The sequence below is a fragment of the Carcharodon carcharias genome, chromosome X (assembly GCF_017639515.1).
Source record: "Carcharodon carcharias isolate sCarCar2 chromosome X, sCarCar2.pri, whole genome shotgun sequence".
NCBI lineage: Eukaryota > Metazoa > Chordata > Chondrichthyes > Lamniformes > Lamnidae > Carcharodon > Carcharodon carcharias.
In genome coordinates, this window is record NC_054507.1 from 1,096,395 (window position 1) to 1,111,243 (window position 14,849).

At 42.4% G+C, this 14,849-nt stretch overlaps 1 protein-coding gene across 2 annotated transcripts in view; it reads left to right on the plus strand.

Moving 5' to 3' along the window:
* tfcp2 (transcription factor CP2) overlaps nt 1–14,849 on the plus strand; it is a 100,442-nt gene that overhangs the window by 4,180 nt on the left and 81,413 nt on the right. The window lies entirely within an intron of this gene.

Consider the following 14,849-nt stretch of genomic DNA (forward strand, 5'->3'; position numbering starts at 1 on the left):
CAATTACCACAGTAAACAAGCAACTTGCATGGTTCCTATGCTATAAAGACCCATTTCAATAGTTTATATATGGCATAAAGAATATAAAAGAATCCTTTTACATATGTGCTTCCTTCTATTCTGATTAATTATTTCCTCTTATTTTCCTCTCCTCAAAGAATTACTGTTAAGATTGAACAAATTAAATTGATTTCCACATCTAAATCTATATATTGTATGATGCATGCTTTCTGTCTGTAAAATTTTGAGCTGCATGTTTGCCTATGGATTTACAATATTAAATGTTGACAATCATAATGGCAAAATACCTTCTCACCACAGTTTGTTGCTAAACCAGTTGAATCACTCAAAATACATTTTATATATATCCCCCACAATAATTAACTTTGCTTGCTGAATTATCTTTTAATACCTTCATTCAAACTTTTACCTTGAGGCCAGAAGCGGTCTCCGAAGCTTTGACTTCAATTGCGTATTTAACCCTAGTGATTGGAGAGAGGGACTAACTGGGCACGTACAGACTGGCAGCACAAAATCTGGTCATTAGTGTGACTTGCACCTCCTCATCCCATAAGAAGCTCTTGGTTTTTTTGCAAGACTTTGAAAGATAATTTTAAAAAAAGAATCTCGACTGTACCAGTTTAAACTTAAGGATTTTTAAAAATAGACACTGAAAGCTTGGAAACTACATGTTAACTTTTGAGTGTTTTGAGGGTGCTTTTTGTTTCTGGAATTTTTTTTTAACTAAAAGCTAAATTGCCAGAGCCAATGCACAGTACAAAATATGCAATCCCCAATACCTGATTTTCCATCCACTAATTTACGCTTGTATGCCTTAAGACAGGAACTATCTGCCAATAGGAATAGCGATTTAAAGGAGGGCTGGGAGAGAGCACAGAAGAGGCTACAAGCAGATCATGGGCAGAGCCTGACAAATGAAACTGGGTGTGAAAGGAGCCAAAGGCAGTTTGGGTGGTACTCTCCTACTGGGATCTGATAAGGCCCTAATACTGCCAGACTCTGCCTTTCTCAAATGCTGGAAAAGCCCTTGCCCATTGCTGCTCAACACCACAACACTCACTACCTGTGGGAATGGAGAGCAAAGAAATTATCATTGCTGTTGACCCATTGTTTTCACACCAAAATGGATGGAATCATGAAACACAATTTCCAAAACATGTAGAAATTCTATAATTTTGTGCAATTAAAACAAAGTTTAGTCACTGTATAACAGTGGCTCTGTAAATGATCTCTTTGTATGTGGAGTGGCAGTTAGTGTTGGACCAATTATCTTTGAGTCACTATTGTACTGTTTATTGGATATATGCCAACCATTTTCTGTTTGCCAGCTGATCAATGTGTTGCATTCATGGCTACACATGAAGACTTCCTCCTATTGATTTACCTGGTTAATATGAAAAAAATAGTTTGATACTGGTCTCAAACGGTGCAAAAATGTTTAATCTTGTATAATTTATCATTTCCATATCTTGCACTGTTATGAAATGAATTATGTTAACCAAAACAGTTTTGGTCCTTTCCAGTGAACCTCTCTTGATCCATAATATAATGGGAAGCTGCAAATACTGCATAATAACTATCTTCTTGCATTGTAAGATGGCCTCCAATGATGAACATGTTATTGCAGTAACAACTCTTTTATTGTGAGGTGGTCATCCTGTGCCTTTTGATGGAGAGTACAAATTGACAGTATTTGGATGTCAGTGGTTGACAATAGGCTCATCTATGAAAGCTAAGAATGTGCTTTCAACATTACTAACCTGTGTGAAACTTTTCAGATGTGGAATGCCCTACGTATGTAAATGAGATGTCGCTAAATGGACACTCCATTATAGACTGACCTGGTGTTACTGATTATGGAATTAACTGTGAAAGCTATTGTGATAACTATATAAAAGTGCCATAAGACATGTCGTTGGACTGCTCTCAGGTTATTGTGGAAAGAGCAGTGGATGTTTGGGGATGGGAAAAATTCTTCTGCCAAATGATGAGGGAATTGCAGGATGGTTGTGCAGTTCCAAAAGATTCGTGGGTAAAATTTCTAAGGGAGTTTATAAAGCCTGGTGCTTTGACTTCATATGCAAGTCATTCTGATGTTGCTTCGTCAGATCTGGGTTATGATTGCTGGAGTAAATAGAAAATAGTTGAGTGGATTAGTTGCTCAAATGACTAAGCTGTTTCCCAACCAGGTGATTGGTTACAAATTCTTGAGCTGCCTGTTATTTGAAGGGTTTTTTGTGTATTAAGTGAGATAAACGAGTACAAATGGAAATTGTTGTGATTAGGACAGATGCCTACCCAGATCTTAACTGATGACTGGGTGCACCAAAAGGCCTGGCAGATGAAAGGACCCCCAAGCTAGCCCTGTTCAGCAAATCATAGTTAACTACACTCAGATTTGCACGTGAGGGGTTCATTTTGCATTGGCAGAAAAAATGTTACAGCTGACTCCCCTGGTGGCCAACTGATAACACATTGCCCGGTATGGAAAATGATCCTTTAGACTATGAAGATACAAATTTCAATTCCTATTTTTCCCCGGTCCTGTGTTTTAATTTCAGATGGGGAATATAAGGGGCCCTACAACTGATTTCCATGTTCCTGAACTAGTGACAGGAAAAATCAACCAGGGTTTCAGCTCTGTAACTATCTTGTAACTTGTGTATGAGAGATGTGAGCACCTTCTTAATGTCCCATGTGATTGGTTAGCTTGTTAGCCTTACCTGTACATGAATGGAACGTTATTGAGGCATCAGAAAGTAATGGTATCCATAAAACTGTACTGCAGTGAAGGGGAAGTAGAAACCTTTCTCATTCTTGTAGAGTTAGTGGATAAATTCATTTGCTCTTGAGTTTCTCACGCAAACGTGGCTTCGTTGTAAGATACTCTTGTCTTCCTCTCGCAAAATCTTGTCGAAGACAAATGGCATGCCAGTATTTTCCGAGTATGTTCATTCATGTGACCGAGGCTAAAACCAGAGGCCTTAGCTGGATCGACGGGTTAGAGAAGGAGAGAGCATTGCCAACAGGAAGGGAAGGCAGCTGAATAGTTAGAGGTACCAACACACATTTTAATTGCCAGTTTCCCAGTGCTAAGAGAATCCAGTTGCAGTGTTGGGAGGGGTGACAGGACAGTGTTAAAGGGCTGGGAGCAGGGGTCATCTCCACCCCCCCCCCCCCCCAACCCCCACATTGCCCCCAGACTGCTCTTTGAGGAAGTAAAACTGCCTCGCTTAATTTTATGAAGGGCTACTTTTTCATTTGCATGTGAGTTCAGGATACTATTCTTCCTTCGTTCCTTGGTGGTTTCTCTTGAAATTGGACTCTTCAAACAATTCCCAACTTAAAGTAATAAATTAAGATCAGTTTCATCTCAAGTTCCAACTATTTTGACACAATTAAGCAAATCAGACAGGCATAAGAAGCAGCTTTTGTAAGTTAGTAACAGACCAGCTGCATTTCTGCACGGTTCATCATTTCTCCTCCCCTCCATTACTGGAAAATTTAAAATGGGATGGACCTTCTCCAATGGCTGTTGCCCATGAAGACATTCTTATTACAGGCAGTTTCCCCAGGCCTGCTTCCGACCCTGTTACTGGGTTTCTGGCCACCTCCTCCCTCTTTTATTTTTCTTTTTCTGCTTGTTCTCCACCTTCCATAAGGTACCAAATGGGTTGGAATCATCGATGAGCAGTTGTTTGAAGAGATTGACAGTGCAGATGGAAGTCTTCTGCATGGTGTTTGCAGGAACAGCCAGGATAACTGTTTCTTGACCTCCAATCACAGCTTCCTCCTCCAGTCATGGATTCTGTCTCTGGAGGAGCCATGGAAGAGCCATTATTTTTATACTTAAATTATTTCTAAAGGGGCACTGAAACAGCTAAATTTGCTGATGAGGAACTTGTGAAGAAGGGTTACAAATAATAGAAAATACATAGATAGATGTCAATTGATAGGGCTATTTGAATGGAGTTGTAAATTTCACCACGTGAAATATGAGTTGATGAGATTGGAGAAGCACAATTAACGATATTGTTAAGGCACTGAAGTGGCAACTGTGGGTAATAGTAGTAGGTAGTTTCAATGACCTACTGGTGCAGTTTTTAACGTCAATAAAGGCAAACCCAATGAAGTTTGAGATATTTTTCTTAACCTTACCTTGGATTGTCATGGTTGCAGTTCAATTCCGACTTTTGAGTGTATCCTTGCCTTGAGATCTAGGTAAGCTGATGACAAACTATCCAAGAAATTGACAGACCCTAAGATAAAAGCAAAAAAACTGCGGATGCTGGAAATCCAAAACAAATAAAAATAGCTGGAAAAACTCAGCAGGTCTGGCAGCATCTGCGGAGAGGAACACAGTTAACGTTTTGAGTCCGTATGACTCTTCAACAGAACTAACAAAATTAACAGACCTTGTTTGGTAAGCCTCTCAGTTTGGTCTTAGCATCACATCAAACTTTGTTTTAAGTTTAAAATATTGAGCAAATTTGTTAGAAATGGTGAAGCCCAAGAGTAACAAGTTATGTATTTACGGTAGACATCTTCCCACCAAACACTGGTTGAATTAAGATTGTAACCTTAAGGCCAGAACTAACTAACTGTAAATAAATAAAAATGTTTTAGTGTCATGGGAGCCTGATTAACCTAAACTGTTAGGTGGAAATAAGAGCAAAGGAATACTCAGCCCCTTGTGCCTGTTCTACCAGTCAATGAGATGATGGCTGAACTGTGACCAAACTCCATATACCTGCCTGTATCTTTGGTAGACTTTAGTTAACCAATCTCTGATTTAAAATTAATAATTGATCTGGTGTCAGTTACCATTTGTGGCAACCTTCTCCCATTTGTGTGTAGAAGCAGCTCCTAATTTCACTCCTGAAAGGCCTGGCTCCAGTTTTTTGACAAGCCCCCTCGTCTAAGACTCCCCAGTTAGCAGAAATAGTTTCTCCCAATCGACCCCATCTATTCCCCTTAATATCTTGAAAACTTCGATCAAATCACCTCTTAACCTTTTAAATTCCAGGCAACATAAGCCTATTTTGTGTAATCCCGTCTCACAATTTAACCTTTGGAGGCCAGGTATCATTTCAGTGAAGCTACACTACACTCCCTCCAAGGCCAACATGTTATTCCTAAGGTGTGGTGCCCAGAACTGCCTGGATACTTCCTGGTTACACCACATCTGTATAGCTGAAGTGTGACTTCTATCCTCTTGTATTCTAATCCTCTAGATATAGACCTCAGCATCTCATTAGCCTTTTGAATTATTTTCTGTTCTGTGCCTTTTCATGACATTTTAATGATCTGTCTACATGGACACCCATGTCTTTGTAGCTTCTGCTGTTTCCAGGTTTTCACCATTTAGAAAGTATCCTGTCCTATCTTTTTGAAGTCCAAAGTAGATAAACTTGTATTTGCCTACATTGTAATCCATTTGCCAGTTTTTCTCATTCACTTCATCCTTAAATCTTTCTAATTTTACATTTCCATCTACACTGCTTACAATTCCACCTATCTTTGTCATTGGCAAGTTGGATATGTTATATTCCTGATAGCCAGTCAAGGAAGTGAAAAAAACAGAGCCAATCTTTACTTGGTGTGGATTTATTCACAGAATGAATCATTAGAAGGTATGTACCTTCTGGCATGACTCTCTCCCAGTGTCAGTAAGTGTCTCTTTATTTGTGCTCAAGTAACCATCCAATTAATGCCCTCCACCTGTATGTACTTAACCTCAATTGATAAAATTAACATGGCTTTCTATTCCATCATCTAAGTTGTTAATAAATATGGTGAATAGTTAAGGCCTCACCTACCACTTCATCTACATTGACAGGATCACTGTTATCAGATTCCCACATTGTTCCTCTTTTTCTAAAGTAGTTGTAAAAATATTTTACTTTGGTGTTGATATCCTTTGCAAGTTTCTTTTCAGACTGGCTTTTTGTATTTCTTACCATCTGTTTTGTCACCCTTTTCTGCTCTTTCTGTCTTTCCCATTCACCAGGATCTCTTTTTGCATTCTTGTATGTTTTTCTTTGAGTTTTATGTTGTCTCTTATCTCTTTTGTTGTTGTCTATGACTGCCTTTTTTAATACCTAGAGCTCTTGTCCCTAAAGGATATAAAATGATTCTGTATCCAATTCGAGTGGATATTCTGGAATTTCAAGCTGAGATTTTCCTACACCAGACTCCTATTTATATTCCAGCAAAGAGCTGTGATCTTGGTACACAAATTATTTTATATTGATTTTTGAGAAATTTCAAAGCATGCTTATAGATTACCACCAAGCTTGGTGCTTTTGGTTTAACCTCGAATGAGTCACTGCTGCACTTTTAAACTTCTGACTGTCTAACCTTCAGCCTTCCTTTGTCAGTTGTCGTTCTGCTTAACTGCTCCTTCCCCTCCACTTCTGGTGCCCTTGACCCTGGTAAAACTGTTGACTTTGTATGGTCCCCCATCTTTGCTCCCTCAAGCCTGGGGTGCAGACTTGTGCATCTATGTTGTCAACTTTTTTAGCCACTCATCATCAAACACTTAATAGGCCTCTCTCTCCTCTGCCAAAAATTCCTCACTTCCCCAGGACATAGGGCAATTTTCCTCTGACCAGCTACCTCTTTAAAACTCCTCCCATGCCACGTCCACTCTCTCCCGATGTTACCCTCTACCCTTATCCAGTGCCTTTGTGTCCTATCTCCTCAAGAGACAAGGTGCCAACCTCCTGCTTCCTAGACCTGACTCCTCCTAACTGCTGACCATGCAACCTCTCTTTCTGTCACCCATGCTAGTTGACATTGCAAATGTTCCCTGTCCTTGGGCATTATCCTCCAAAGCTCTCTGGGGGAGAGAATTCCATCGACTAATGATCCTCTGAGAGAAGAAATTCCCCCTCATCCCCATCTGAAATGGGAGACTCCTTATTCTGAAACTGTGTCTCCCCACCCCCGGTTCTAGACTCTCCCATGAGGGGAAACATTCTCCCAGCATCCACCCTGTCAAGCCCCCCCCCCCTCAGAATCTGATATGTTTCAATAAGATCACCTCTCGTTCTTCTAAACTCCGATGGGTCTAGGCCCAACCTGCTCAACCTTTCCTCATAAGACAAACCCCTTCACCCCAGGAATCAGCCGAGTGAACCTTCTCTGAACTGCTTCCAATGCAAGTATATCCCTCCTTAAATACAGAGATCAAAACTGTACACAGTACTGTAGGTGTGGTCTCACCAATGCTCTGTGCAGCTGTAACAAAACCTCCCTACTTTTATACTTCATCACCCTTGTAATAAACCCCAACATTCCATTTCCCTTCCTAATCACTTGCTGTACCTGTGTGCTAACTTCATGTGATTCATGTACCAGGACACCCAGATCCCTCTGTACTGCAGCATTCTGCAGTCTCTCTCCATTTTAATAATATGCCGTTTTTAGTTTTCCTGCCAGAGTGGACAGCCTCACATTTTCCCACATTACGCTTCATCTGCCAAATTTTTGCCCACTCACTTAACCTCCCTGTATCCCTTTACAGGCTCGTGCCCTCCTCACAGCCTACTTTCCCATCTGTCTTCATATTGTTATGACCAGGTCAGCAGGTGTGAACTAACTCCTCTCCTTGTCCCTCTCCTGAGTTGATTATAATAGTTTGGAAATATCACCTCCCATGTAAATTCAATTTAATATATATTTAAGCCAGCCAAGCTCCTGAAGGTAACAAGTAAGGAGGTTTAAAATGTATAAATATGTTCAACTACCTACAAATGCAAAAACAACAGACACACAATTCCACTCCCCCACACTCAAGCATGTAAAAGGGAGAAAAATCTGCAAAGTATCAGATACTAAAAATTTGGCCAAGTTACAAGTAAAGTCAGAAACAAATCAGTGTCCAGATGCTTGTTTACAGCTGCAGGGTCCCACTCCACAGTAGCTGCTGGTTCTTGCAGTTTCTCACTGGAAGCAGTGGTGTTGATTCAGAATTCACATTTAAGAACTCATGCTTTGCAGCATTGAGATCCATGGGTTTTTCAAATCACAAACAGCTCAGTTTTGATGAGAGGTTTCAGAAGAGAGATGGGCTGTTGCCCTGTAACAGTGTCTCTCTAACTAACCAAAAATACAGTATCTTTTTACACCCGAGCTGGATCACATGACCTCTGAGTGCTCCACAGGTTCAGTGTCTCTATAAAAGTAGCTTGTGTCCTTCGCTATTGCAACATAGTAGCTGCTGTAAGCCAGTGTCCTTTGCATAGGAAAAATGTTTGTTTCGAAGAAGTTCAATACATATGTATGTCCAGCTGATGACATTCTAAATGAACATTTTTTTATAACAAAAACAGAATTACCTGGAAAAACTCAGCAGGTCTGCCAGCATCGGCGGAGAAGAAAAGAGTTGACGTTTCGAGTCCTCATGACCCTTGAGGACTCGAAACGTCAACTCTTTTCTTCTCTGCTGATGCTGCCAGACTTGCTGAGTTTTTCCAGGTAATTCTGTTTTTGTTTTGGATTTCCAGCATCCGCAGTTTTTTGTTTTTATTTTTTTATAACACGTCTTCATAACAGTATTGTCAACAAATTTGCCTACAGTGCACTCTGTCCCTTCATCCAAGGTATTAATGTAGGTTGTAAATAGTTGAGGCCCTCGCACTGATCCCTGTGGCACTCCACTAGTTATGTTTTGCCAACCTGAAACATTGGTGACAGTCTTCCATCTTGTAAGGTTTGCACCGTAGTGATCAACTGTGTTAAGCATCACCTGGTGTGGCTCAGGAGCTTCACCGTGGAATGGCAGCCTCTGCAGCATTCGCTGCAGGCTGAGAAGGTGCACGATTCTCTGGGCCCCCTTCTTGGCCAGCTGTGCTTTCTGTTTCTGCTCACCTTTTCCACTGCCTTTGCAAACAGTCAGCCTGCAGGAGGTCCCGGCCTTCAGCAACCGTCTCTGTTATCTGTGTCAGTCTGCCGTTTTAATTTCTCACTTGCAGGTGTCCTTGTAGCAGAGGGACAGGCACCCAAGAGGTGATGACGCAGTGATCAGTTCACCATACAGAGGGTCTTTGGGTATATAGCCATCACATCTGATGAACTTGGCGGAGCCAACGCTGACGTTTACGTAGCAATGAGTGTGTGCTGATGGAGGCCCTGGAGTGTATTAATTCTGAGTTGAAGATACGTTTGAGACAGTGAAGGTGGAAACTGTTCAGCTTTTTCTCCTGCCTAGCATATGTCATCCAGGTCTCCACTGTAGAGGAGTGAACTGTGGACCTGAAAATTACCCATTTATCCTGACTCTGTTTCCTGTTAGTTAGCCAATCCTCATCCATGCTAATATATCACCCCCAGCACCATGAGCTCTGGTGTAGTAACCTTTTACGTGGCACCTTATCGAAAGCCTTTTGGAAATCCAAGTACACTACATAGAGGTCGGTTTGGAGCACAGTCCGAAGGGGAGATTACGCCTTAGTGAAATGGAGACAGAGTGAGTATTTGGGAAGTTGATTCAAAATGGGAATTCGGTGCATAGGGGGAAAGAGGTGCTTTAGGTAAGGTTTATGCAAGAAGTAGAGCTTGGTGAGTTGGGAGTTCAGGGATGTGCAGGGTGGGGGAGAAAGGAGGTGCTCCTTTTTTTTCATTTCGATCTTCATCATTTGATTTGCATTTTGGTGCAATGGAAGAAGTAGGTTAATCAATAACTTGTAATAAACTGGAGAGGTCTGAGAATTTCAGGGAGAGAGAAAGGCAGGAGTTTATAGATAAAATCTAAAAGTGATGTCACAGGAGTCCTGTAAGTTGATTGGTTGGTAAGTATAGGCCCTTCTGGACTTGGCACAGAGGAGGAGATTAGTGAGTGGCAGGTCAGTTATTATATTATTACCATACTGCAGTAAGCACTTTATATAAAGTTTAAGGTTTGTCAGTGCAGCTCAGCCATGTGGAATGTGCATCCTGCAGGATGTGGGAAGTCATGCAGACACAAAGTGCCCTCGATGATTAAATCTGCAGGAAGTATCACCAGCTGCAGAAACTTGAGCTCTGGGTTTGTGGAACTTGGAAGGCAGTTGGAGTCACTGTGGCGCATTTACAAGGCTGAGGATTACCTGGATAGCACATTTAGAGAGGTGGTCACACCGCAGCTAACAAGTCCACAGGCAGAGAGGGAATGAGTGATTGCCAGAGTATCGAAGAGAAACAGGCAGGTAGTGCAGGAATCCCCTGAGGCTATCTCACTCTCTAACTGCTTTTTCATTTTGAGATATTGGTGAGTGAGATGGCTCCTCAGAGGACTGTAGCAATAGCCAAGTTCAAGGCACCACATGGGTGGCTCAGCTGCACAGGAGGAGAGGAGGAAGAGTGGAAGAGCTGTAGTGGTAGGGGATTCTATAGTTAGAGGAGCAGAAAGGCATTTCTGCAGCCATAGACGTGACTCCAGGATGGCATGTTGCCTCCCTGGTGCCAGGGTCAAGGATGCCACAGAGCAGCTGCAAGATGTTCTTTTTGGGGAGGGTGAACAGCCAGAGGTCATGGTCCACATTGGGACCAATAAAATAGACAGGAAAAGGGATGAGGCCCCTTGGACCCTAGCCAAGCTGTTCCAGCTACAGCTATGATACTTGGCATCTGCCCAACTATGTGGAAAATTACCCAGGTATGTCCTGTACACAAAAAGCAGGACAAATCCAACCCGGCCAATTATCGCCCCATCAGTCTAAACTTGATCATCAGTAAAGTGATGGAAGGGGTCATCAACAGTGCTATCAAGTGGCACTTGCTTAGCAATAACCTGCTCACTGACACCCAGTTTGGGTTCCACCAGGGCCACTCAGCTCCTGACCTCACTCAGCCTTGCTTCAAACATGGACAAAAAAGTTGAAGTCAAGTTGAGGTGAGAGTGACTGCTCTTGACATCTAAGTAGCATTTGACAGAGCGTGCCATCAAGGAGCCCCAGCAAAACTGGAGTCAATGGGAATCAGGGGGAAAACTCTCCACTGGTTGGAGCCACACCTAGCACAAAGGAAGATGGTTGTGGTTGTTGGAGGTCAGTCATCTCAGCCATCTTCAGCTGCTTCATCAATGATCTTCCTTCCATCATAAAGTCAGAAGTGGGGATGTACGCTGATGATTGCACAATGTTCAGCACCATTTGTGACTCCTCAGCTACTGAAGCAGTCCATATCCAAATGCAGCAAGACCTGGACAATATCCAGGCTTGGGCTGATAAGTGGAAAATTACATTTGCACCATGCAAGTGTCAGGCAATGACCATCTCCAACAAGAGAGAATCTAACCATGGCCCCTTGACATTCAATAGCATTGCCATCACTGAATCCCCCACTATCAACATCCTGGGGGCTACCATTGACCAGAAACTGAACTGGACCAGCCATATAAATACTGTGGCTACAAGAGCAAGTCAGAACCTAGGAATCCTGCAACGAGTAACCCACTTCCTGACTCCCCAAAGCCTGTCCACCAGGTACAATGCACAAGTTGGGAGTGTGATGGAATACTCTCCATTTGCCTGGATGAGTGCAGCTCCCACAACACTCAAGAAGCCTAACACCATCCAGGACAAAGCAGTCCCGCTTGATTGGCACCCCATGTACAAACATTCATTCTCTCCATCACCGATGCACAGTAGCAGCAATGTGTACCATCTACAAGATGCACTGCAGGAACTCAGCAAGGCTCCTTCAACAGCACCTTCCAAACCCACAACCACTACCATCTAGAAGGACAAGGGCAGCAGACACATGGGAACACCACCACCTGGAAGTTCCCCTCCAAGTCACTCATCATCCTGAATTGGAAATATATCACCATTCCTTCACTGTTGCTGGGTCAAGATCCTGGAATTCCCTCCCTAACAGTACTGTGGGTGGACCTACACCACATGGACTGCAGTGGTTCAAGAAGGCAGCTCACCCCCACCTTCTCAAGGGGCAATTAGGGATGGGTAGTAAATGCTGGGCCCAGCCAGCAAAGCCCACATCCTGTGAATTATTTTTTTTTCAATAGCAGATTTTAGGGTGTTGGGAAGGGAATTAAAATGCAGGAACTCAAAAGCAGTAATCTCAGGATTACTCCCAGTGCCATGTATGAGTGAACATGAGTTTGAAGATTGAGCAGTTTAACAAGCGGTTGGAGAAATGGTGTAGGAGGGAGTGCTTTAGATTTCTGAGGCATTGGGACCAGTCCTGGGGCAGGTGGAATCTGTACAAGAAGGACGGGTTACACCTTAACAGGGCTGGGACTAGCGTCCTCGTTGGGAGACTTGCTAGTGCTGTTGTGGGGGGTTTAAACTAGATTGGCAGTGGGATGGGAACCTGAGGGGAAATTCAGAGTGGACAAGAGAGGAACTGGCATTGGGAAGTAGAGAAGTATTAACTGATAATGCACATGTATCAGAATTGCATCAAGGTGGACAGAATACTTGGAGAGTTTGATAGAATTTGAGTAGGCAATAGTAAGTCATGTGATGGTGTCAGTAAGGGGGAAAGTAAAGTCTAAATCAGGGTTAATGTGCATGTATGTGGATGCACAGAGTGTGGTTAATAAGATTGGTGAACTGCAGGCACAGGTTGACAAATGGAATTATGGCATTATTGCTATAACAGAGACCTGGCTCAGAGAAGGTCTGGGTGTTAAATATTCCTGGGCACAAGGTGTTTAGGGGAGACAGGAATGGATGAAAAGTTGGGGGAGTGGCAGTATTGATTCAAGATGGCATTACAGTACTGGAGAGAGGATGTTCCAGAGGGGCCAAAGACTGAATCTCTCTGGCTAGAGGTAAGGAATGAAAAGGGTGCAATAACATTGGTGTCGATTATAGACCACCAACTGGCAGAAGGGATGTGGAGAAACACATTTGCAAAGAAATGAGAGGTACAAGACTTTTAGAGTAATTATAATGGGTGACTTCAATTATCTAAATATAGACCGATAGGAATGGTACAAAGGGGCAAGAGTTCCTGGAATGTGTTCAAGATAAGTTTCTGCAATAGTATGTTACCGGTCCAATGAGAGGGCAGACGAAAGGATGGTAAAAGAAAGAGTAGGGCCGATTAGGGATAAAAAAGGGGACTTGCACATGGAGGCTGTAGAAATAGCAGAGGTGTTAAATGAGTACCTCACATCTGACTTTACAAAGGAACAAGAAGTTACCCAGGCCGAGGTGAGAGACACTAGTACTGATACGCTAGAAGAATTTACAATTGAGAAGGAGGTGGTATTAGGCTATCTTTACTTAGAATAGATAAGCTACCAGGACCGGATGAGGGTACTGAGGGAAGTGTGTGTGGAAATTGTAGAGGTACTCATGATAATCTTCCAGCCTTCCTTAGACACAGGGGTGGTTGCCAGAGGATTGGAGAATTGCGAATGTTACACCCTTGTTCAAAAAGGGGTGCAAGGATAAAGCCGGCAACTACAGGCCAGTCAGTTTGACCTCAGTGGTAGGGAAACTTCTGGAAACTACAGTATGGGGTAAAATCAATAGTCACTTAGACAAGTACAGGATAAATAAGGAAAGCCAGCATTGTTTCATTAAGGGGAAATCATGTTTAACTAACTTGCTGGAGTTTTTTAAGGAGATAATAGAGAAGGTTGATAAGGGCAATGCTGTTGATGTGGTGTATATGAATTTTCAAAAGGCATTTGATACAGTGTCACACAACAGACTTGTGAGCAAAATTCTAGCTCATGGAATAAAGGGAAAGTGGGAACTTGGATAAGAAATTGGCTGAGTGACAGGAAACAGAGAGTAGTGAGAAATGAAAACAAAAAACTGCGGATGCTGGAAATCCAAAACAAAAACAGAATTACCTGGAAAAACTCAGCAGGTCTGGCAGCACTGGCGGAGAAGAAAAGAGTTGACGTTTCGAGTCCTCATGACCCTTCCACAGAACTCAGTGGAAGGGTCATGAGGACTCGAAACGTCAACTCTTTTCTTCTCCACCAATGCTGCCAGACCTGCTCAGTTTTTCCAGGTAATTCTGTTTTTGTAGTGAGAAATGGTTGTTTTTCAGATTGGAGAAGGGTTTGTAGTGGAGTTTCTCAGGTCAGTGTTGGGACCCTTGCTCTTCCTGATATATATTAATGACCTAGACTGTGGTATGCAGGGCATGATTTCAAAATTTGCAGATGATATGAAGATTGGAAATGTTGTCAACTGTGATGGGCATAATCTTGAACTTCAAAAGGACATAGACATGTTGGTGGATTGGGCAGACAAGTGGCAGATGAAATTCAATGCAGAGAAGTGTGAGGTAATTCATTTTGGCAGGGAGAATATGGAGAGAGAGTATGAAATAAAGGGGGAAATTCTAATGGAGATGCAGGAACAGGGGGACCTTGGTGTATATGTACATAGGTCATTGAAGATGGCAGGGCATGTTGAGAGAGTAGTTAATAAAGCACATATGAGGGGAATAGATAGAGTGGACAGGATAAAATTGTTTCCCTTGGTGGAGAATTCTAGAACCAGGAGACATAGATTCAAGATAAATGGCAGAAGGGGGACGAGAGGAAGAACTTTTATAAGCAGAGGGTAGTGGGTGTCTGGAATACCCTGCCCAAGTTGGTGGTAACTCTTTCGAGTACAAACACGTTTCCATCTGTTTCAGATGAAGTGACATTGTTTCATAGTTTGCCATTGTGAGATTTGAACTCTTGATCTTGGGGTTACAAACCCAGTACCATAACCACTTGGCTATTTAGGCCAAGCTGAGTACAAACCTGTTTCCATCTGTTTCAGATGAAGTTACATTGTTTCATAGTTTGCCATTGTGAGATTTGAACTCTTGATCTTGGGGTTACAAACCCAGTACCATAACCA